The sequence below is a fragment of the Daphnia pulex genome, chromosome 2, assembly GCF_021134715.1.
Source record: "Daphnia pulex isolate KAP4 chromosome 2, ASM2113471v1".
In the NCBI taxonomy this organism is placed as follows: Eukaryota; Metazoa; Arthropoda; class Branchiopoda; order Diplostraca; family Daphniidae; genus Daphnia; species Daphnia pulex.
The window spans coordinates 10,891,482-10,913,627 of NC_060018.1; the positions used below are offsets into that span (position 1 = coordinate 10,891,482).

A 22,146-nucleotide genomic window follows, 5' to 3' on the forward strand; every position below is an offset into this window, starting at 1 on the left:
ACAACATCGCGGACATCTAGCGGAGAAAATTCTCTCTTGACAAAATATTTTGAAAAAATAGCGCCGGAAAATAGCCAGGTGCTGGGTTGAGGTTGAGATTGAGGGTTGAGGTTTAGAGTTGAGGTTCTGGTTTGAGGTTCTACACATGGCACTAAAACCGTGCCTTAACGTTTTATTTTTACAGCTTCTATTCGTGTTGTTTCTCCTTATGTTGTATTCGTCCACAAAAGTAATGTCGACGGTACAATCGCGATGGGAATTACGCAAGTATTACGTTGATGGATACTATTGCTATTGCCTTTGCCTATGCTGAAGTGAATTATTTTTCCAACAATACCCCCGGGCGGTCAGGAGGCCAGTGTTTTTATCCAATAGGCTTTTATACAGAAAACGCGACGATTTGCTGAAAAGTCTGCAATTAATATTTCCAATTGATGTATTTTTCTTTTATTATTTTTAGCTATTCATATTAAATGACCCTTGAAAAACTTAGAAAAATTGTTGCAGTTACCCGCTTCAGCCTCATTAATTCTCTACAGAAATTGCAATGCTATGATTTGGTATACCTGTTTTATGACGAGACACAATCCTCTGTATAGTAGGCCGGTGATTTATTCACGTTTATTCATTAGGCTGTCTTAACAATAAACGGCTGTACAATTTTCGAAATGGTGTCCATATTTTTCATTGGCGTAGTAGTAGTAGCGTAAATTGGAATAGTCTTGCTAGTTGCTACGAATACTGTCATTAGGACCAAAGTTAGAAAACCATTTCAGCTCAAAATTTGTTTTCTTTCCATTTTTACCATTCTTGATCCATGCCTTGATGATGACGACAATATTTTCTTAAACAGATTAAATGATACGAGACTTTTTAATCCGGATATTAAGGGTTCAAGTTCCTTTTCGGGCGAAAATATTTTTTTAGAAATAATTAATTGCTTAGATTTACCAAATATGAAAATTTTATCATAACAGTAAAGTAAGTTTTATAAATTTATGCGTTTCAAGATATATACAGTCACGCTTGTTAATTTCTTGAGCAGGAAAATGGCTCTATGTGTTTTAGAATTCTGCCTGACTGTATCTTTAAGTCAAAATTGTGTTTAAAAAACTTTGAAAAAATGATTCATAATTCAAATTCAAAATTGAATTTTACCTTCAGATAAATTTCGAATGTCATATTTGCTTCAATCAAAATAAGCTTTGAAACAAAACTATGAAGCAGACGAAACTTTTCAATCCAAATTCGTAACCAATAAATACCGCCCCCACCTCTAAATCCAAGAACAATAAAAACGGTTTTCTCGCCCGCGATTGACATCCACCGAACGGATCGAGATTATGTAAGTATTCATTTTCATCTCATCACGAAACCGCTTCAATAACACACTCCCGGACCCTCTTTTAAAACCGAGTGGGAATACAATTTAAAAAATGATCTAATCACTTCCAAAAAATGTAAAATTATAAAAAACTCACAGAAAAATAAACTTAAAAATAATAGAGATTAAGAAGATTCGATGCGGTTATAACGTTTGCGTGTAACTTACTGGCTGTTGAGGCTGCGACCAGCGCCGTGACCAAAAAGATGGCCGAACGCATAACTGATGGGAATTAACTTTGAACTAAAATCAATTAGTAGCAGAGATCTCTACTAAGACGGGTGGTTCACTCGCATCAACAACACGAACGAGTCTAACGCACCGCGCACATTTGTACAGGCTATAATGGATGGGACCAGTTGACCTACCACCCCGTTTTATATCCCAGCGCCGAAATCGAAAAAAAATCCTTGAATCCTCCTTCTTCCTTTTCGCCCCCCATTTTTTCCTTCTTCGGTCAATGTGGTTGGAGGGGGGGCAGCCTCGAGAAGACGTTAACGCCCTCCTCCTTGTCCATCACCCTCCCCGGCCAACATCAGGATGACTCCCAGCCAATGAGTCCTTTGGCCAGCCAAGAGAAACAGAGAGAGAAATAAGAGAGACTCTGTGATAAAGTCAAAGGTCGCCGGTTTCATTTGATGTCCAGCAGCAGCAACAAGCAGCATCAGCAACAGCCCAAGTGCCCCGCCGCCCGCGGGTCCACTCCGTAAGACGTACAAAGTGTGCTGGACTCTTGTCGTCTCAAAGATCATTTCAATTCTTTTCTTCATCATCGGCTCCATTGTCCATAGTGTACAAGAAAATGAACTTTACAAGAATTAATAATAGAACTTATTATGAAATGGCGGATGGTCCAACATAAAAAAGAAATTACGTGATGTTGAATTATATATCAAGTGCAATAACCCTAACAAGAATATAGTCCTTATCCGTTGGCATTCTTGGAATTTTACTTATGTGTAGAGGCTATCTGGAGCCTTATATTTTAAAAAGTGAAGAAATATCGCAGTTGCGATAACCCAGCTGTACTACACATATGCGTCGAAAAGAAGAAGAAAAATAAGGTCCATACAAGCTTCTCGCAAAGTAAATTACTCTATACATCATGCTCAGACTTCAGCCATTTAATCTGACGTTGGACAGTTGACAAAGCTTGAATTGCTCAATACGATCATTACACAGAAACTCGAAGTCTGCTGAGATCGATCCTGCGGCTAATTATTACGCGGAAGTATACAACTGTATTTTACTACAAGTGCAGTAACTTGTTGAGTATAGATTTTTTCCTTGATTTTATAACGCCCCTCCATTCGCTATCGATCAGCACGCGTGACGTATTTTTGTCTATTTCAAGGCTGGCGCGCGGGTTGACTGGCACGAGAATTCTGTTAAACAACAACATTTTTAAAATATAAACGGCTTGATTGAAATTATAGCATTATCGATAGGAAGGACCGTGCTCTTGCTGGCATCGGATAACCTTCAAAACGACGATATCGAGTATAAATAGTTTCTTCGCCAGCGCCATACATTATTAAGCCGTCATAGGACATTTTGGTCAATTACATTAGCGTAAAACTGTTAAACAACAAGCGCTGTCAAAATTTTTTAATGCTTATATGCACATTTCTCCATACAAATTGTTATTGCATCTTCGGACTCGGATATCTCCATCAATTCTTAATGGAAATTTAAGATTTAAACAAAGTTAAGTTGAAAGTGATTTCAACTTAATCACACTTATAGGTCTTTATGCAAGAAATTACTGTATACAGTAATTGCTCAAGGATTTTCTTTTACAGTAAAACAAAACTAAAACAGACTGAAACAAACAAAAGGACTACTAGATGGCTAGGTTCTTATCGACCAACGAAGGAAGTCGTAGTGCAATATAAGCCTAGCGGCTATAGCATTCGATATATATAGCGATGGCGGGTACAAATCATCGTAAACAGGATAGGAAAAGCGAGGAAAAGCTTGATAGCTACACTCAATGATCACTGATCAGTCGAGAGCACCCAAAAGAGACCTCTGAACTGTCCTGCAAGTGAAAAGCAGTGATGCAGTTAACAGTGATGAGAAGCTTATAGTCTCAGCCAGCTGCAGTGAATAGACACGAGCGTTGACCGGGCTCCGTTCAGCCCGTGATTACTCGTCTGGGTCGTCACGATAACAAAGTCACGAGATAAATCACCATAAAGCAAATCCCAGTTTTCAGTACAAAGAAAACGTCTGGATTTTATATGGTGCTTCGGCTTCCTGTCTGGTTTTTGACTTAACAGTTACAGCTTCACTTTTTCTTTTTGCTGTTGTTAAACTGATTGAAATCTCGCAAGTCAAAAATCACTAATGAACCGAAGCCAAAATTTAAGAGTCCTACCTAGCGCATAGTTCAAAGTAGCTAGGGGTTTTAGCGTTCGGAAAGATCGATCGTACTGCCACATGGGTCGTCCAAACCAAAACCGACGCGATTTTTTTCTAAAATTAATTTATCATTCCGGTAACGCTTTCTGATCAGTATTTCTTTTTTTGTTTTACTTTAAAATACCAAAAATTACAATTAAAATGAATATGGTATCAGCAAGGTACGAAAAATATAAATCGATACTACGCCCACCCATCCTTTTTTTCAAAACCCTCGGCAAAAAATATTATTTTAACCTTAAAGCCTATTAAAGAATTATCATAAAAAATTAATTAAGATATGTGAGCACGGCAATGTTTTGTCGTTTTGGTGCGGAATGTCCCTTGTGTGATAGAATATAAATATAAATTCTTGAAATTTCTAAAATACAATCGAAACCTCAATTCGATTACCTTACCCCAAAATAGCTAGATTTGATTGGATTTGTCACTCCCAATGGCGATCCCAATGATGATAAAAATTTATTTTATGTAGCACGCAACATAGTCTGGTGGGGTGTACGGAGAAGGGTTTATTACGGGTTCGAAATACACCCTTCTCCGTACCACCCCAGTTTTTGAAGTTCTCCGTACCACCCTTTTGTTGAAATTCTCCGTACCACCCTGTGTAAAGACCATAGCCTACGTAAGTTACGGCCAGCGAACGTACGTTCGCCCCTGCAAAAGTTGGGGAAGTTTCCACCCACCCACCCAACCTAGCCAGAAGGCATCCTGTCCTTCTGGCACAGCATTGCCAGTTTTGAAAGGGGATAGCCAAGGAAAGATTCGAATTCATACTTTAGCAATTTTTACAGTCTGCGTAAATAATTAGTAGCCTAGTGGGAATAGCGGTGGATTCCCATTAGAGTAGTATTAGGTTCAAACCTGTGAAGGTCTTTATCCTATTTTAATCATTTTTCCTTGTTTTTCCTATATTTTTAAAATGAAATGATGGAATGCCTAGATTCTGTAAAAAATGAGAAATTTTTTTTCATTTTAACCAAGGACTTTTCTTTGGAAAGGACTTAGAAAAAAAAACAAATTCAGATTTTGTTTAAAAAATGAGAAAAAACTTGAATTTTTTACAGAATCTAGGCATTCCATCATTTCATTTTAAAAATATAGGAAAAACAAGGAAAAATGATTAAAAATGGATAAAGACCTGCACAGGTTTGAACCTAATACTACTCTAATGGGAATCCACCGCTTTTCCCACTAGGCTACTAATTATTTTCGCAGACTGTAAAAATTGCTAAAGTATGAATTCGAATCTTTCCTTGGCTATCCCCTTTCAAAACTGGCAATGCTGTGCCAGAAGGACAGGATGCCTTCTGGCTAGGTTGGGTGGGTGGGTGGAAACTTCCCCAACTTTTGCAGGGGCGAACGTACGTTCGCTGGCCGTAACTTACGTAGGCTATAGTAAAGACCCTAGTGCACAACGAAGCTTGACAAGCCTCCGCACATGGATTGCAATTTGCAATGAAATTAACGATTGAATCCTCACAAATAGCGGTTTAAATACATTATTTCGTTTCCCTTTTAATTTTATTAAACCTTTTTATCGTTCTATCTAATTAAAAGTGAGATGTATTTAGTTATTTACTATCAATTTCTAAGTATTGATAGTAAGTCTGGGTGGCGTGGGTGCAGACAACAGAATTTGTTTATTTACGTTTTTTAAAGGTTGGGCTTATTGGCCCCCGATTTCCGGGGTGAAGTATCCATTGTTGTTCCTTGGACGACCTCTCTTTTGATGAGCTGCTGGAAGATGTAGGGCATTCCAAGATGGTGCTAATAACTGTACGTAAAACCACATATTAATTTGGAGTAACAAAAAAATATATATATATATATTATTTACCGTGTTCTCTTTTGTAGAATTGTTATTGACTTCTTCCACAACCGGAATAGGATCCAGCACCAAAATCTGTTCAACATGAGTAATATGTTCAGAAGGAGCCGCAGCGTGCATCAACTCAACTGACTTGCCTTCTTTGATTACTTCATTGATCTTTTGTAGTAGTTGTAATTTTTCGTCAAAATCTGATTCAGCTAATGAACTCAGTGTGTCTGCCATCTTCCTAAAAAAAGCCATCGCAATATTGTACTGGTCCCTGTCAGTTATGGGCTTTTTGGTAAGCTTCTTGGAGTGATGCATTCCAGTCGGTGAAGAAACACTTGCTGGGACGGTATCATCAGTCTGTTTAACAAAATTTGGTAATAGTAGTATATAAGTAGTCGAATTTCATTTTAAAATCTTACAAAAGAATTTTGAATAGTTCAATACCTCTAGACACTGATTAGCCCAATGTTCAGCAAAGGCCCCGACAGGAATTTCCATGTTGTTTGTAACATGGAAGCTAATTATGTGACGACAAGGAAGACCGAAATCCATGAAGAACTTGCAAGTACAGCCAGTTAAATCTTGTTTCAAAAAGTATGTGGTTTTACTAGAAGCAATGCTGTATGTGGCCAATTCCTGCAATGAATAAAAGTTCTTAGGTAATTTAAAGATACAAATTTCTTAAGTGACTTACCTCATTCAGGATAAAGTCATAAGTTTTCGCAGTCGTAATCTCCGTTTCTCGTTCAACTAGTTTCCAGGCATAAGTCGATATTGATTCAGCAAATTTCTCCAGCAGCGGGTGCCTCTCCTTTGTGTTAAACCGTACTTCTCGAATAGATTGTTTAAGTTGTCTATCACTCAGGCGAAGTAATACGAGGTTTACCAATCTTCTGATGACTTCTGGCAGACGCTTGTTTTTTTAAGAACCTCTTTGAGAGTACGGTGATAGCTAGAAAATATTTTTTAATTTTAATCCCACTTTGGTAATATGGAGATTATAAAGTATATACCGTTCAATGCGATTTGTTGTGTTGTTTCCAAAAGTAGGTAGGTGTCGACGTCCGAGATAGCTCCACTTATCCGAAATGTTGAACCAATTTTCTTCAAAGTATGCCGCAACCACTTTACCTATAAAGTACATAATTAAGTTATTACATTTCATTTAGATTACAACTTTTAATTTTAATACCGTATTTAGTCAGCAGTTTCGACTTGGCTTCGGCGAAATCTTCTTCCGTTACTGCATAAAGTGCCGCACGGAACCATTGCCTTATTTCATTCTTTTGCTCGAGGCTAAGAAATATCCATTACTGTAGTTGAGTGTCGATCGCCTTCAATACGTGAAAGTGACAAAGAATGCCGGTAGCTGCAGTAAAAAAATTGGCTAAAGCCGCAATCTCTGCGCAGTCTTTATCTGTAACAGTGACTTTCGTTGGCTTAACGTCGTTGTTCTGAAATTTAAAAATATTAATTATTATTTTGTTATAATAGTTTACTTTTTAAGGTAATACCTCAGTGAAAATCTGCAGACATTCAGATATAGCTTCCTTTGTCTCTTCCTTGATAAAAAAGAACGCGACGGGTTGACTAGCTCCATTGTTATCGTGAATCATCAAGTGGTAAAGCGCAAAGCCAGATTTGTTCGATCCGTGAGTCCCGTCCATTTCTATAACAGTTCCGTAATTTTTATACATTTTTCGTTGTGGCTCTAGCTGGATGAAAATCGCGTTGACTTCATCATCGGAATTCTGCAGCACCTTAATTACGTGGTTGGGATTTGATTGGAGTTCTTTTAGATATTTCGCTGTTTCCTGCCATTCCTCTCGGGAATTTCCTACAAAATGAGATTATTATTTTTTAAAACTTAAGTATAAGCAAATTTAATGAAATTACCTAGTAATGATTGCTTAATGTTCGTAATGTCCTTTCCCAAGAGATTTGTTCCGTACTTGTCCTGAAGGATTTTCCTGAGGATGGTGGGTTGAGCTCCAGCGGTGAGGGTGTCCTTTGCGAATTCAAGCGCCTCAGGACCCATGTTCCTATAAAAAATTATTAAAAATTTAATAAATATTGTAATTTAAAAATTTAATTTAAAAATTCTGATTTACTTACTTTTCCTTGCATAAGTTTGTATATGCAATTCTGAGACCGGGTGGTTTTTATGATCAAGTTCCATTTTCACAATTTCAAAATTTTTCTTAAACAAATTAAATCTGAAATGAATTCGCACTGGACATTCACAGTACATGATATTTTGTTCAACACGCATATTTTTGGTTTGCCTTGGTTTCCGGGACACGGAATGGGGACACACGTAAGTACATTCTTTATAAACATATTTTTCATCAATTTTCTTGTCTTCACTTTTAACACTCTTATTCCAACTCTTAACTGTCTGTAATGGTTTGTCTAAACGTAAATACACATTGTTCTCCTCTTTAAACTGTCTTATCAACAATAAGATTTCGTCATAACTTTCAAATACACTGCACTTGGTGAGAGAAGCGAGAAGCGACATTCTTGAACGAAAGGGTGAACTCTATTAAAGAACCTTTTCCTACTGCACCTCTTATATAGGTTCATGCCATACCAAGAAATGTGTATGGGTTGGGTATAGGCTCGTGCCACCATAATCCCTAATCCCCAGTAATCCCAACATTTCCTAAACTTCCTGTACGTCCAAGCACGTGCCTCTATAAGACTTAATCCCCAACATCCTGAATCAAAAGTGTGCGTCTATAATCCATAATCCATAAGTCTATAATCCATAAGTCTATAATCCTACGCTCGTGTGGGCCAAACTATACACGTGCTTCATAAACTTGTATTATTTCGGTTTTAATGTTATTATTGTAATGAAATAACTTATATACCAAATTTAACAATCGCTGGAGAATAATGTATGGAATTACACATTTTTAATTTAGACAATCACGCACATAGCGGCAGTTTTCTACATTAAAACAGTTTACTTATGGGAAGCGGAATTGTAACAAGATTAGTTATGGGATATACTCAAAGGCAACATGTCTAAAAAATTGAGTCTCTCACTGGACGAATTCCCTGTTTTTTCCGATGATTTACCTGCTGCATCTTCTACACCATTGGAGCCTTTTGCAGGAGTTGTAGACTCCATTTTAGGTAAGTTAATTTGTGTTTTTTTCCTACATTTTTGTATTATATTAATTCCCATTTATTTTACACATTTTACAGTGGAACAACGCAAAAGGAAGAGGGACGAGGAGGAGTCTACGATGAATAAAAGATTATGCAACGAGAGGGACAGCACAGTCACTTACAAAGGTACATTTTTAAATTTATTTTTATTTATATAGCAATATAGTCATTTATTTTTAAACATTTTAACTATAGAGAATGAAGAAGAGGAGAAAAAGGAAGGAGAAGGTGAAGATGAAGTTGAGGAGAGAAAGGACGGAGAAAGTGAAGATGAAGCTGAGGAGAGAAAGGACAGAGAAGGTGAAGATGAAGCTGAGGAGAGAAAGGACGGAGAAGGTGAAGATGAAGAAGAGGAAGGCGGGTGGGATCCTTCGATTGACGGGATCGACGGATCCCAAATCTGGTTTTCAGAGGATGAGGCGGATTACAATGACGAGGTTAACGAAGAGAATGATGATGAAGAGACGGTCCTCTTGGATCAGAATGAGGAAGGAAGGGGACTATGAATTTAAAAAAAATTATGTATTAGTAAAAAAAACAATAAAAAGGAAATATATTTACTTGTGGGCAAACTGAAGCGTGTCTGTTCTTCTCAAATCAACTTTTCCCCCTTCATTACATATACATAGCTCCATTACGAGCTATACAGTTTCCTTTAACCAAAGTGAATGGTTAAGTTAAGCAATACTCAATGGAAAGTTGTGGCAAACTGTCACTGCACAAACCACAATCAATCAACAATCAAACCAGAAGAGCTTGGGTATTGGTGTCTGGAAAAAGAATTTTGTATTAACGTAAAGAAGTTCTTAAATGTTTATGTGAAGTTGAGAAGGAACTTACAAGACAAACTGCTGCTTCCGAAGCTTCTCTGAGTAAACCACTCAACACAAGCTCTTCATTGTCTTGTTGATGTCCACGTAATCTTTTTTTAAGTTTACAAGTCTTTCAGGAAACAAACTTGCTTGTCGCTTTTGGTTATGCTTTTCTTCTTACCAGAGATAACACTTGCAAAATTTATAAATATACCAGGGAGCTTTTTGGTAATTGTTCTAGTCTTATTATTGTCGTCGTCTGCTAGTCGCGCCATGAGAAGGCTGCACAATCCAGTAGCTCCCTGTTTTAGTGATTTAGCTTTTTTAACCTATATTTACCGTGTGTGTTTTACAAGGTTTACTGTACAGTTTCATCTCGTACACTTCTTGGCCCAATTAATTGGATTCCTGTCCATCTAAGTGCAACTGAATTTTCGTTCTCAAATCCTCCCTGAATCTGTCACTCTGGTTCTTTTTTCCACCGCCAGTGGAGCCACTTGAACACACTGTTTACATCAATCAGCAAATGTGTCCTCCTATCGACCGCGATTTATTACTTGCTCTCAAATCAGTTGGTGAGCAGCTGGAACTTCTTAGCTGGACCCCTTGCAAAAATCATCATTCGTTATGGCAGCACAACCTTCTCAGATCTTCTTTTCCACGAACAAGAAGAAGCTACCGGGGGGGGGGAAGAGCTGCTGTCGTCAGATTCGAGGCTAGATGTGCTCTCTACTCCGTGAATCCTTACCAGTTTGCTCGGCCCGCTACCTCTAAAGAGAAGAAGATCCCTCCCCGCGTCTCGGTTCCCAGGCTCGGCTTACTTAATGCCCGCTCGGTTTGCAAGAGAAAACACGACATAGCCGATCTAATCATCTCCTCAGGGCTCGACTTCCTTGCGATTACCGAGACGTGGCTCAATGTCACCCATGGTGATCACATTTTGAAATCGGCATGTCCTCCTGGCTACATGTCATTACACGTTCCTCGTCTGATCGCGAAGAAGAAGAGGGGTGGTGGTGTCGGTCTAGTCTTCAGGGCGTCTTTTAATGTGAGGGCAGTCTACCTTGACATCTCCCTGACTAGTTTTGAGCTCCTCTGCGTCCAGATCAGTTCATCTACCAAAACTATCCGACTCTACGTCATCTACCGTCCGCCAGAGCGCCCTGGTTTTCCAACATTTTCGACTTTTCTATCAGAGTTTCGTACTCTAATTGAGTTTGCGGTCGACAACAACGAGGAGCCAGTTATCGTCGGCGATTTCAACATTCATGTTGACGACTCTAACTGCAACAAGGCTCGTTCCTTTAACCAGCTAGTCGAAGAGTTGGGCTGGAATCAGCTTGTCTTGGGTCGTACTCATAGTGCGGCTCATACACTCGATCTCATTCTCACTCGCAGTGGAAGCAAATTTGTCTCCGACGTCCAGATAGCTGGCCTCGTCAGCGACCACCACCTCGTGATCTGTTCCGTCGGGCTTCGCCGTCCGGTGACGGAGAGAAAGTCATTTTCTTTCCGTACCTACAATTCCATCGACTTGGATTCTCTGCGAGCTGACCTGTCCCAACTACCATTAATTACTGCTCCGGCGTTCGTTCATCAAGACCAAGTAGCGACTCTGGATTCGCTTGTCGACCTGTTTCAGGAGATTCGTGGCGTCGTGGAGTCGCACGCCCCGCTGAAGACTAGTGTCGCGGTGCTTCGTGACCCTGCCCCGTGGATAAACTCCGACATTCTTGTGTTTCGGCACAAACTTCGAAGAGCTGAGAGAATCTGGCGTGGTGGTGGATACCTCCAAGGCCATTTTGAATCATACAAGTGCCTTCGCTCTGAGTATCGAAGACTTTTATTTAAGGTGAAGGTCGACTATCTGTGTTCTACTATTGCCGACTGCTCTGGCGACCAGAAGAAACTATACAAGATTGTTGACTCATGGCTTGGTCGTTCTAAAGAGCGATCACTCCCGACTCATCAGTCTTCAGCTAATTTGGCCAACGCCTTTTCTTCCTTTTACAGCGACAAGGTAGACGCAATCAAGGATGAACTTATTGGTTCTAGAGCTAGGATTGATCCAACCAGTGTCATTGGCTCGGTCCACTTTTTGGACACTCGAACAGACTGATCTGCTCACTGAGTTCTCCATCGTCAGTATCGAGGAAGTCCATCGTGTGATCGTTGCCTCCCCCACAAAATCCTGCGGATTGGATCCTATTCCCACTGGTATCCTTAAGAAGGTGGCCCCACTGCTCGTTCCAGCGATCACTTCCATAGTCAACCTATCTTTCCAGACCGGCGTTTTCCCTCAGATCTTCAAGCACGGTCTCATTACGCCTCTTCTTAAGAAGCCAGCACTCGATAAAGAAGTTTTCTCTAATTATCGACCAGTAACTAATCTCTCGTTCTTGTCTAAAGTTCTTGAGCGACTAGCAGCCCACCAGCTTGATGCTCATCTGGCCAGCCATGAGATCCTTTCACCGACTCAGTATGCCTATCGCCCTAATCACTCGACCGAGACCGCGCTACTGGCACTTCAGAATGACTTACTTCAAGCTGCTAGTCAGGGACATGGCTGTGTCGTTCTTCTTCTCGATCTGACCGCCGCTTTTGACACGATCGATCATGAAATTCTTCTTGATCGAATCTCTTCCCACTGTGGCATTGATGGAAAGCCTCTTGCCTGGATCGCTTCATATCTAAGAAACCGGACTCAATCGGTGATCGTGGATGGTGTTGAATCGGATCCGGTTCAAGTTAAGTATGGAGTCCCCCAAGGATCTGTCCTTGGTCCTAAACTCTATACCATTTATGTGAACTGTTTACGGCTGGTGGCTGAGCGGTACGGCATCAGCATCGAGCAGTACTCCGACGATACAGCCATCTACCTCGAGTTCGGTTTCTCACGTGACTGTCTCGACCAATTCGACGCCCTTAGGATCTTGTCCGAGTGCGCCGGCGATTTAATCGACTGGTTCTCATTCAACTGGGTCAAGTTGAATCCCTCAAAAAGTGAGGTTCTTTACTTTGCCCCCTCCGAGCTGGCTGGAAAATTAGCTCCACTGCCATTTCGTGTTGGTGACAACCTTGTCACACCTACTACATCAGCGAAAGTTCTCGGTGTTCACCTAAGCTCTGATCTGACGATGGACCGTCAAATTTCGGCCATATCAAGAGCCGCAAATTTTAATTTATATCGGCTCGGCAAAATAAGAAGTCATCTGACAACGGAAGCCACGAAGATTCTTGTGCACTCGCTTGTCATATCACATCTTGACTACGCCAACTCCTTACTGGCTGGACTTTCAAAGGAGAAATTAAGACCTCTTCAATCGGTGCAGGACTCAGCCGCCCGCCTAATTCACCGAGGCGTTTTTTCCACTGAAGAGTCAAGATTTCGACTGCACTGGCTCCCTATCCACTACAGGATTCTCTTTAAGGTCCTACTTCTTGTCTTCGACTGTCTGCAAGGAACTGCACCAGTCTACCTACAAGAATGCGTTGCTCTCCACGTACCCGGCCGTGCAGGTTTACGCGCGGAGGCGAGGAGTCTTCGTGTGGTGGCCTCCACTAGAACTCGGGGGAAGAAGAACGCTCCACCAAAGCCAGCCTACCAAAAGCGGTCGTTTATCTCTTATGCACCGCACTACTGGAACGAACTTCCACCAGCTATCCGGTCAACTTCTAGTCGCCAAGATTTCAAGAAACTCCTTAAGACACACTTTTTTACCTTGTCATACCCCTTTTTAACTGCCCGTCACTAAAGCACAGCTCACTTTTAAACCGTCATTTGAACGTATTGTTATTATATGAGAAAGTGCGGTATATAAATGTTAATATACATACATACATACATTATACTAAAATCAATCCAGGGTGTATATGTGCGATGAAATTGTCTCTGCAGTGCCTTTCATACTTGTGAGTTGATCTCATGGAATGGAATACAAAATACTCTGAGGAAATTTATTGTATTTTTTTTTTTTCTTCTCAAAAAAAATTCTTATTCTTCATCTCTTATGCAACTATCAACTATCGGCGGCGGCGACTCTTTCCTTATCGTTGATTTGTTTATTGACTGGATGGGAATAAAGTAAAAGAATATTTTATGAAAGCTTTTTTGAACATTTAAATATGGTATTAGGACTTACTCTCTTCTTCTGTGCTATGTTTACCCTCTGCAATTACTATGTCCAATTTGATCCTTTCCACCACATTTTTCTGAATCTTGCCTCTCAGGCAGAGGGCAATAAGGCTGGCAAGTGAACAATGAGGAACTGTAGGATTGAAATCTATTCTAACCAAGTAACCATTTTCCTCAAATGGTTGTACTTGAACAGATTCATCTGTAATATAAACCAACAGCCTCTTTTGACACTAGAGTTCTCCGGAGTGCAATAAATTTTACCATAAAGGGAAAATCGGAAAATAAATATAGAAAAAAATAATAGACTTAATAAAATAAAAAATATAGACTTGAGGAAAACTATTTTCTAATTGTTGGACCACTCCTATCGGGAAACTTGCGCGCGCAGCAAGGGATCGGATTGACGCAAGTCGCGACCCGCTTCGCCGTTCGAGAACGGAGATATTAGCAATTTAAGGTTTTTTTTTGTTTAAATGAAGATGGGTAATCTTGCTAATGACTAATCAAACTCAGACAAGAAATAAAAAATTGCATTTTTTTCTCTTTTTTTTCTGTTTTTGTTCGATCTTAATTGCTCAATCCGCCGCCGTTTTATTTACGTTTTATTAAAATTCCGCGCTACGCTTCCGCCAAAAACCTGAAATTTGGAACATGAATTCCATATGGGATCATATGATTTTTGTAAGTGAGATCATTGTGAAATCATATCAGATTTTATGCGACTTTTTCCGCTGGGTTACCCATTTCCCTAGTACCATTTCGATCAATTTTACAGGGCAACATCATAGAAATCTAAAGTTTTGACCCTAACAAGCTGGCCAGTAAGGCATTTAAATTATCCCTGAGGTATATTTATATACGAAGGTCCTTAACAATATAGGGTGTGGGGTATAGGGGGTAGGGTAGTAGTAGCTAGTAGTGAAATTCAGAGGGTTTAATGTCCATTTAGTTATCCTTTATACGTTTCTTCCCTGAATGACCAATCGTCACCAAATTTTGTACATAATTCTGTCAAAATTTGATACATGTCCTAACGGGGTTTCATTTGTTTTCATTACTGTTTTAAAAATTTAATTTGCGTACTTGTTACCTAGCTGGTTGCCGAATCCTAGGCAGTGAATTCGCTTTTTTGCGTAACCTTCCAACTGTCAGTGCATGCTCAGCAGTGTAAACAAAAAGAAAAAAAAGTTTGGATCTTCCCTAGCAAGACAAGTTTTCTGCTATGGGAGTGGAGAGTATTAATTATTTGATTTGGTTTTTATGTTCGATTTCGATTTCGTCTTTATTCTTCTTTTTACTTTGTATTTTCCCACTTTTATTTTTTTAACCCTTTTAGTTTTATAATTAACTCTTTTTGTTTACTATTTTTTATCTTGATTTTAATAAATTTGGTTGTCAGTAAAATGTCTATGCCTCCTTTTTTAACAGTTAGTCATCAACCAAGAAGTTGAGGAACACTTTTAAAATGTTAGATTATATTCATTTTGAAGCTCTGGGTCATCTCTCCCTTCTTCCTCTGTCCTCTCCTCGGTCATCAAGATCTTCTTGCGGTCGTGAAGAGTTACCACCGATCTTCCCCTTCCATTTACCTCCGAAAGCTTATTAAGAGAAATTTTTCAAAAATTTAGTTTTCTTTTCCGACTTGATCGAGATTCGAACCCCGAACCATGCGGTTGATGACCATTAGACCATCATTGTTACATTAATAGAAGGGAAAAAATGGGTATGATGGTAGTTCGCTATCTATTAGCCAAGACTCATGTAATGCAACATGTGACCGCATGATATAATTGTATTGTTACTATAGTAATAGGTGTTACTTTAACTTAATCTAAACATGAAGTGCGACGTGGGGTGGCGGGGCGAAGCCTCCGCCACACCTAAGTCGCACCACTCATAATATTATGAGTGGTGCGACTTCGAATATTACGAATATTATGATAATATTGACAGATTATTAGTCAATTAGTTAATAAGAATCAATTAATTTAAGAGAATAAAGGTAAACAAAATTTTCCAAACATAATAGTATGTATTTATCTACTATTTAACCTTGATTTTCTGTCTCCTTAACGTTTAAAAACATTCCCGAACGACATTACCGAAGGAATCTTGTAACCAAGCAACGCTGTAAGTTGTAATATTCAGAAAGTGTGAGCAAAATCTTTATAACATAGTTAACATGCCAATCGATGGTGTAAGTTCCAATATCGATCCATGACGTCAAGGCAGAAGCATGTAGATTGCGGCGCGCCTATAGAGCGGACACTGCGGTACTACGGTTTACGTTGCACAATGAATATTTGCTGCGATATTAGCCTACATATTAATCTGATTTGTTATCATGAATTAGATCACTTATTGTTAATCTGATTCTTTTACTGTTCGTGTTAGAATGAATTTCAGTAGATGAGCGGAATTAGTGACATTTAGTGAAGTGCAACAGCTCTGCTCTAGCCATAAACAGTAATTGAATAAGAGCTGAGAAAAATAGATCTTAATCTCGATCTTAATTATTCTGAAATAATTAATTCACAGTGTGCGCGCCGATAATTGTTTGACAGAAAATCACATTGTATTTGCGATAAATGTTTAAATCAATCTGATGTCGTCGCAATGCATATTTTTATTTTAGCCTATATTTTTCTTATTGTCATTCATGGTTTTTGTAAAATTTTCCATTCGCATGTAGGCCTATTATGGGGTGCCGTTGTACCTTTTTAACAACAAACCTATCATTTAACATCAATCTATAATTAAACAAACAATATTATATAAAACACTTATCTAAACAAACATCAAAGGGTAACATAGCGTCAAACCTGGGATATTAGATTTATCAAATCTAACTTGCAATCAAACCTAACCTTAAAACCAAATGTAAAATAATAGCTCCGTAAACCTGCATCAAACCTATTATCTATTATTCAATCGGGCAAATTAAAAAATAAAACAAAAATTCAGATATAATGTAGCTTATAGGGGAGACCGGGGCTAGTAGGCCATTTTTCACACACCCGCTCCTGGGAGTCGTAATTTTCATTGTAATGATAAAAGTTTTAGCTTAAATGAAACCTTATTATCTTAACTAAAAATAAGCGTCAAAAAATTCTAAGAAAAGGAAAAATTTATGCCAAAAAATTCGTTTTAATGCGACACCTAAAATGGGCAACTTGCCCCAACTACGGGGTAAGTTGCCTAATGAATTGGGGCAAGTTGGCATTGCATTTTTACACAGCATTTGGGACATGCTACACACACACACAAAATGTTTTCACAAAACCCATGAACCAATAAACCAACTTTTAAAAACATACACTGAATTAATCTTGTTTTTAAGCATAACACGATTCTTCTGTGGTGTGTAAATGAGACACTGTACTCCAACTTCTGGTTAAAACCTCCTGAGTCAACAAGTCTACCCTAGCTAAAGTTTTGTCGATGTTGGTTAGTGGTAATTGGAGATTCATTGTGGGCGTAAATTGAAAGCTTTCTTACACAGGACAGGAAAACATAAATGTCTGCTGATCGATGGAAACAATGAACTAGTATAGTCCTTTCTTCATCTATGAAAACCTGCCGATAAAATTTTTGTGGACTCATTAGCTCAATTTATTATTCTAAAAACTACATTTAGTTTCTTTGTTACCTGGTAAAACCTGGAGAAACCACATTTAAGTTTGCAGGCACTTTTTCTAGATATCTGTTCCAATAATTGAAGAAATTCCCTTCTTCTTTCTGTCAATGTAGCTTTACAGACTTCTTCTTGGTATATAAAATGGGATTCACACATTGGTAACTCTTCTTACTTCTTTTAAAACCATTTCAATGGCTCTTTCAATTGTAACACATAAAGTCTTTCCTCTTCAACACAGTTTTTGGTAATCTAAAAAGAAAAAGAAAGGAAATTTTGACAGAGCCACAGGACTATAAAAAACAGGCCAACTTGCCCCCGAAAAAAAAACGGCCGACCTACCCCATGGGTAGGTGTCATAGCATCTTTTCAAATTACTTACATAAATGAACACAAAATTGGAAAAAACTATTTGATTACCAGTTGGCTAAATGAATTACCTTTCTAAAAAAGCAAATCTCTTGCTTGTACACTCAATACCTAATTGATGAAAAGGTAATCACTCCGGGAAAAAAAAGTTACTGGCGGGTGGCGGGTGACGAAAAACGTTTTTGGGCTTTAACAAGCAATCCACCACTCAAGTGCACCAAATCCATGGACCCCACTTTTTTTTCCATTCCGCTATGGGACCTAAAAATCTGAAACAATTCAGGCATATCCAGTTTTTTACTCCGGATTCACCTGTTGTTGCAGAATTTAAATATTCTCTGCCGTTCGGGAGATATTTAATGTTAAATTTTGGGTTTTTTCAAATTTTAACAATTTTGGGGGGTCTTTGGTATCGCTTTATGGGTAAATGCTAACCTTTAAAAAAAACAAATTCTCCCAAAAGTTTGCTCGTCCATCCCTCAATACGAATCCAAAAAGAATTTACATTCTAGATTAGATTGGCCGAGTTATTCCCAATCTAGTAAAGTGTAATTTTTACAAGTTTCCCACCCAGCCCAATCGCCATTTTTTATCAATCTCCCTCGCGTTCCTGGCGGATGACAGCCGAAGCTACGCTTTTCTGGCCTTCACTTTAGACCGGGGGACATACTGTAGGCCCTTTCAAATAGTCTAGTGGCCGGCAATATGAAGCCCGAGGTGCAGAGAACTCGTATGCTTCGGCTGTCATCCACCAGGAACGCGAGGGAGAGTGATAAAAAATGGCGACTGGGCTGGGTGGGAAACTTGTAAAAATTACACTTTACTAGATTGAGAATAACTCGGCCAATCTAATCTAGAATGTAAATTCCTTTTGGATTCGTATTGAGGGATGGACGAGCAAACTTTTGAGAGAATTTGTTTTTTTTTAAAGGTTAGCATTTACCCATAAAGCGATACCAAAGACCCCCCCAAAATTGTTAAAATTTGAAAAAACCCAAACTTTAACAATAAATATCTCCCGAACGACAGAGAATATTTAAATTCTGCAACAACAGGTGAATCCGAAGTAAAAAACTGGATATGCCTGAATTATTTCAGATTTTTAGGTCCCATAGCGGAATGGGAAAAAAAGTGGTGTCCATGGATTTGGTGCACTTGAGTGGTGGATTGCTTGTTAAAACGTCACGGTTTAAGTGCAGACGAAAAAAAAATTGGTACACACCATCTATTGATAAAACTGAACAATTTGGCTATTTTGAAAAATTGTGGATTGCAAGTGGCGCCAAATTAAAGGGAAAAGAGCGACTTACCCCTAGGCCAACTAGCCCCGGTCTCCCCTACTAACCCCGGAGCATTAAAAACTCATATGGGATATGTCAAATGATTTTGTCTCCATTCTTTTCTCCCCGCCTCTTTTTTAAACTTTGTCATCTAGCGGTCAGAATCACGCAACACAAAACACCAATTATGATGCTGTTGCACTTCTAATTTTGTAATTTAATTTCTGTACTTGATTTTCATTATATTTCATGCCATTTCGTTATATCTAGAATGTAGAAATCGTTATCTACCATCATCCCCATTCGCCCCCATGATTTTTACGAAAAATTATTTCAGATCGTATACATGTACCAGAAATAAGGAATCGGGAAATTGACTGGCTTCACGCAGAGATCAGGGACAACTTTTAAAGTAGCAAACAAGGTGTGTCAGACATCAAACAAATTTTTTTTATTTTTGAAAATGCACTGGTGGAACGTGTCCCGGGATTCGTGTGTTGGTTCACATTCGTTTTAATATGAAAATTATTTTTTGATAACGAATAAAAATTTTAAATCCACGTTCCCAAATATATTTTGTATCAGAAAATGAGCGTGATATAAAAACGAATAAATCCAACCAATATGCGCAACTGTGATGGGACAATTTCTCCAGATATTCGGTGATAGCTTTCGATATCGGCACGGCAAAAATGTATGAATGCATTTTCCTACAATTTTGTGGATTTATCTAGAAATCCTGCCATGTTCGTTCGTTTTTTTGTTGTTGTTGGAGTCCTCTCGCTGAGTTTCCACGTTTATTTTAATTCGCCCTATATATGAGCGGGACAAATTTTGCTTGTTGCGGACGGTTGCGTGTATATAATATGAGTAGGGGAGACCGGGGTTAGCTGGCCCAGGGGTAAGTCGCTCTTTTCCCTTTAATTTGGCGCCACATGAAATTTATAATTTTTCAGAATAGCCAAAGTGTTCAGTTTTAGCGATAGATGGTGTGTACCAAAATTTTTCTCGTCTGCACTTAAACCGTGACGTTTTTAAAGCCCAAAAACGTTTTTCATCACCCGTCAGTAATTTTTTTTTCCCGGAGTGATATCCTTTTCATCAATTAGGTATTGAGTGTGCAAGCAAGAGATTTGCTTTTTCAGAAAGGTAATACATTTAGCAAACTGTTAATCAAATAGTTTTATCAATTTAGTGTTCATTAATGTAAGTAATTTGAAAAGATGCTATGACACCTACCCATGGGGTAGGTAGGCCGTTTTTTTCGGGGGCAAGTTGGCCAGTTTTTATAGTCTGTTGCTCTGTCAAAATTTCCTTTCTTTTTCTTTTTAGATTACCAAAAACTATGTTGAAGAGGAAAGACTTTAAGTGTTACAATTTAAAGAGCCATTGAAATGGTTTTAAAAGAAGTAAACATGTGGGAATCCCATTTTATCTACCAAGAAGAAGTTTGTAAAAGTGTAAAGACTAAAGCTACATTGACAGAAAGAAGGACATTTTTTTCAATTATTGGAACAGATGTCTAGAAAAAAGTGCCTGCAAACTGAAATGTGTTTTCTCCAGGTTATACCAGGTAACAAAGAAACTAAATGCAGTCTTCAGAATATTAAATTGAGCTAATGAGTCTACAAACATTTTATCGGGCAGGTTTTCACGGATGAAGGAATGGCTGTACTAGTTCATTATTTCCATCGATCAGCAGACATTTATGTTTTCCTGTCCTGTGTAAGAAAGTTTTCAATTTACGTCCACAATGAATCTCCAAATTTTTCCCCCAACCAAGATCGACAAAACTTTAGCTAGGCCATCCCATAATTGTTGACTCAAGAGATTTCATCCAGAAGTTGTAGTGTCTCATTTAAACCACACAGAAAAATCATTTAATGCCAGGTAACAGTGAAATAAAGAGCAGTCTGGTGGCCTACTAAATTGAGCTATAATAATTGAAAACCTTTTGTCGAACAGGTTTTCACAGATAGGAAAGTGACACCTAAAGTGTTTTGCATTAAAAAAGAAGATTCAATTAAGTGTATGTATTTAAAAGTTGGTTTATGGGTTCCTGATTCGATTTTTGCAAAAACATTTTGTATGTGTAGAATGTCGCAAATGCTGTGTAAAAATGCAATGCCAACTTACCCCAATTCATTGGGCAACTTGCCCCTTGGGGCAAGTTGCCCATTGAAGGTGTCGCAATAAAACGTATTTTTCGGCAAGTATTTTTCCTTTTCTAATAATTTTTTTGACGCTACTTTTTAGTTAAGATGATAAGGTTTCATTTAAGCTAAAAATGTTATCATTTCAATGAAAATTACGACTCACAGGAGCGGGTGTGTAAAAAAATGGCCTACTAGCCCCGGTCTCCCCCTAGGCTACTACGTGCGTATGAGTACTTCTGCGGACTTCTGTTATTTTATGATGCCTCTAGTGGCCTGACAGAGAAGTATTCTACAAAGCCAATGAGTCTATTACCCAACAAATAAACGCTTTGCTGATTCCTTATTTGTTTTTCAAACTTCAATTACATTACAATTTTAATGATTCTTTATTTCTAATTTTTAGCTTAGCCTCTACACTTCATTTGTTAATTGATTGATTCAAGGAATAGAATTAAATATTCATTTTAAAAATGTTAACCATATCCATTTCCTTTAAATTGTTATTAAAATAAACTGTTTGATTACATGATTGATTAATTTATCGCAATTAATTTATCTGTTAGATTGCGAATGATGTTTGATTTAATGTTAGGTTTGCCAATACATGGTTTATTAAATAATAGCTTACCCGAAAGATTGATTGTTTTCTCTAATGTTAATCGATAGATGGTTTGTTTAATTTTACATTTCATTTTGTATGTTTTATTTGAATTAAAAGAGTGTTACTCTCTAAGAAACGCTGTGTTCTAAAAGGAAACTAATGTTTTGCTATATCTAAACATGACTTGTTTGTCACCTCCTCCGACACACGATGTTTAGAAATTTTTTTCGAAACAAAAATGATTCCCCCCAACCAAACACATTTGTTTTCTTTTTGTTTTTAACCTAACCGCCCCGAAAGAACCCCAGGCTATGCTGGAAGCCATGGCCTTGTTATCCCTCCCCTT

At 38.4% G+C, this 22,146-nt stretch overlaps 5 long non-coding RNA genes across 8 annotated transcripts; 2 read left to right on the forward strand and 3 right to left on the reverse strand.

Annotated features, from left to right (window-relative positions):
* Positions 1-418: 418 nt before the first annotated feature.
* On the reverse strand, positions 419-1,722 carry LOC124205344. Its single transcript, XR_006879288.1, has 3 exons — positions 1,553-1,722; positions 806-901; positions 419-741 (listed from the first exon to the last, which is right to left on the reverse strand). It is a non-coding gene; the product is annotated as an uncharacterized LOC124205344 (long non-coding RNA).
* A 3,626-nt stretch (positions 1,723-5,348) lies between these two features.
* LOC124206202 lies at positions 5,349-8,047 on the forward strand. Of its 2 annotated transcripts, XR_006879631.1 has the most exons (7): positions 5,349-5,587; positions 5,666-6,004; positions 6,067-6,289; positions 6,385-6,570; positions 6,678-6,768; positions 6,832-7,282; positions 7,346-8,047. It is a non-coding gene; the product is annotated as an uncharacterized LOC124206202 (long non-coding RNA). The 2 variants fall into 2 exon arrangements; XR_006879628.1 differs by having other exon boundaries at positions 6,385-6,768.
* Positions 8,048-9,041: 994 nt separating this feature from the next.
* LOC124209621 lies at positions 9,042-9,888 on the reverse strand. The gene is made up of 3 exons (XR_006881001.1): positions 9,651-9,888; positions 9,372-9,580; positions 9,042-9,310 (listed from the first exon to the last, which is right to left on the reverse strand). It is a non-coding gene; the product is annotated as an uncharacterized LOC124209621 (long non-coding RNA).
* A 6,457-nt stretch (positions 9,889-16,345) lies between these two features.
* Positions 16,346-17,946, reverse strand: LOC124203089. 2 transcript variants are annotated; one of them, XR_006878428.1, is made up of 4 exons: positions 17,835-17,946; positions 17,410-17,646; positions 16,583-17,336; positions 16,346-16,510 (listed from the first exon to the last, which is right to left on the reverse strand). It is a non-coding gene; the product is annotated as an uncharacterized LOC124203089 (long non-coding RNA). The 2 variants fall into 2 exon arrangements; XR_006878427.1 differs by lacking the exon at positions 16,346-16,510 and having other exon boundaries at positions 16,531-17,336.
* Positions 17,947-20,000: 2,054 nt separating this feature from the next.
* On the forward strand, positions 20,001-21,257 carry LOC124208764. 2 transcript variants are annotated; one of them, XR_006880584.1, is made up of 5 exons: positions 20,001-20,192; positions 20,376-20,616; positions 20,691-20,933; positions 21,009-21,072; positions 21,140-21,257. It is a non-coding gene; the product is annotated as an uncharacterized LOC124208764 (long non-coding RNA). The 2 variants fall into 2 exon arrangements; XR_006880582.1 differs by having other exon boundaries at positions 20,030-20,192; positions 21,009-21,257.
* The last annotated feature ends 889 nt before the right edge of the window (positions 21,258-22,146 follow it).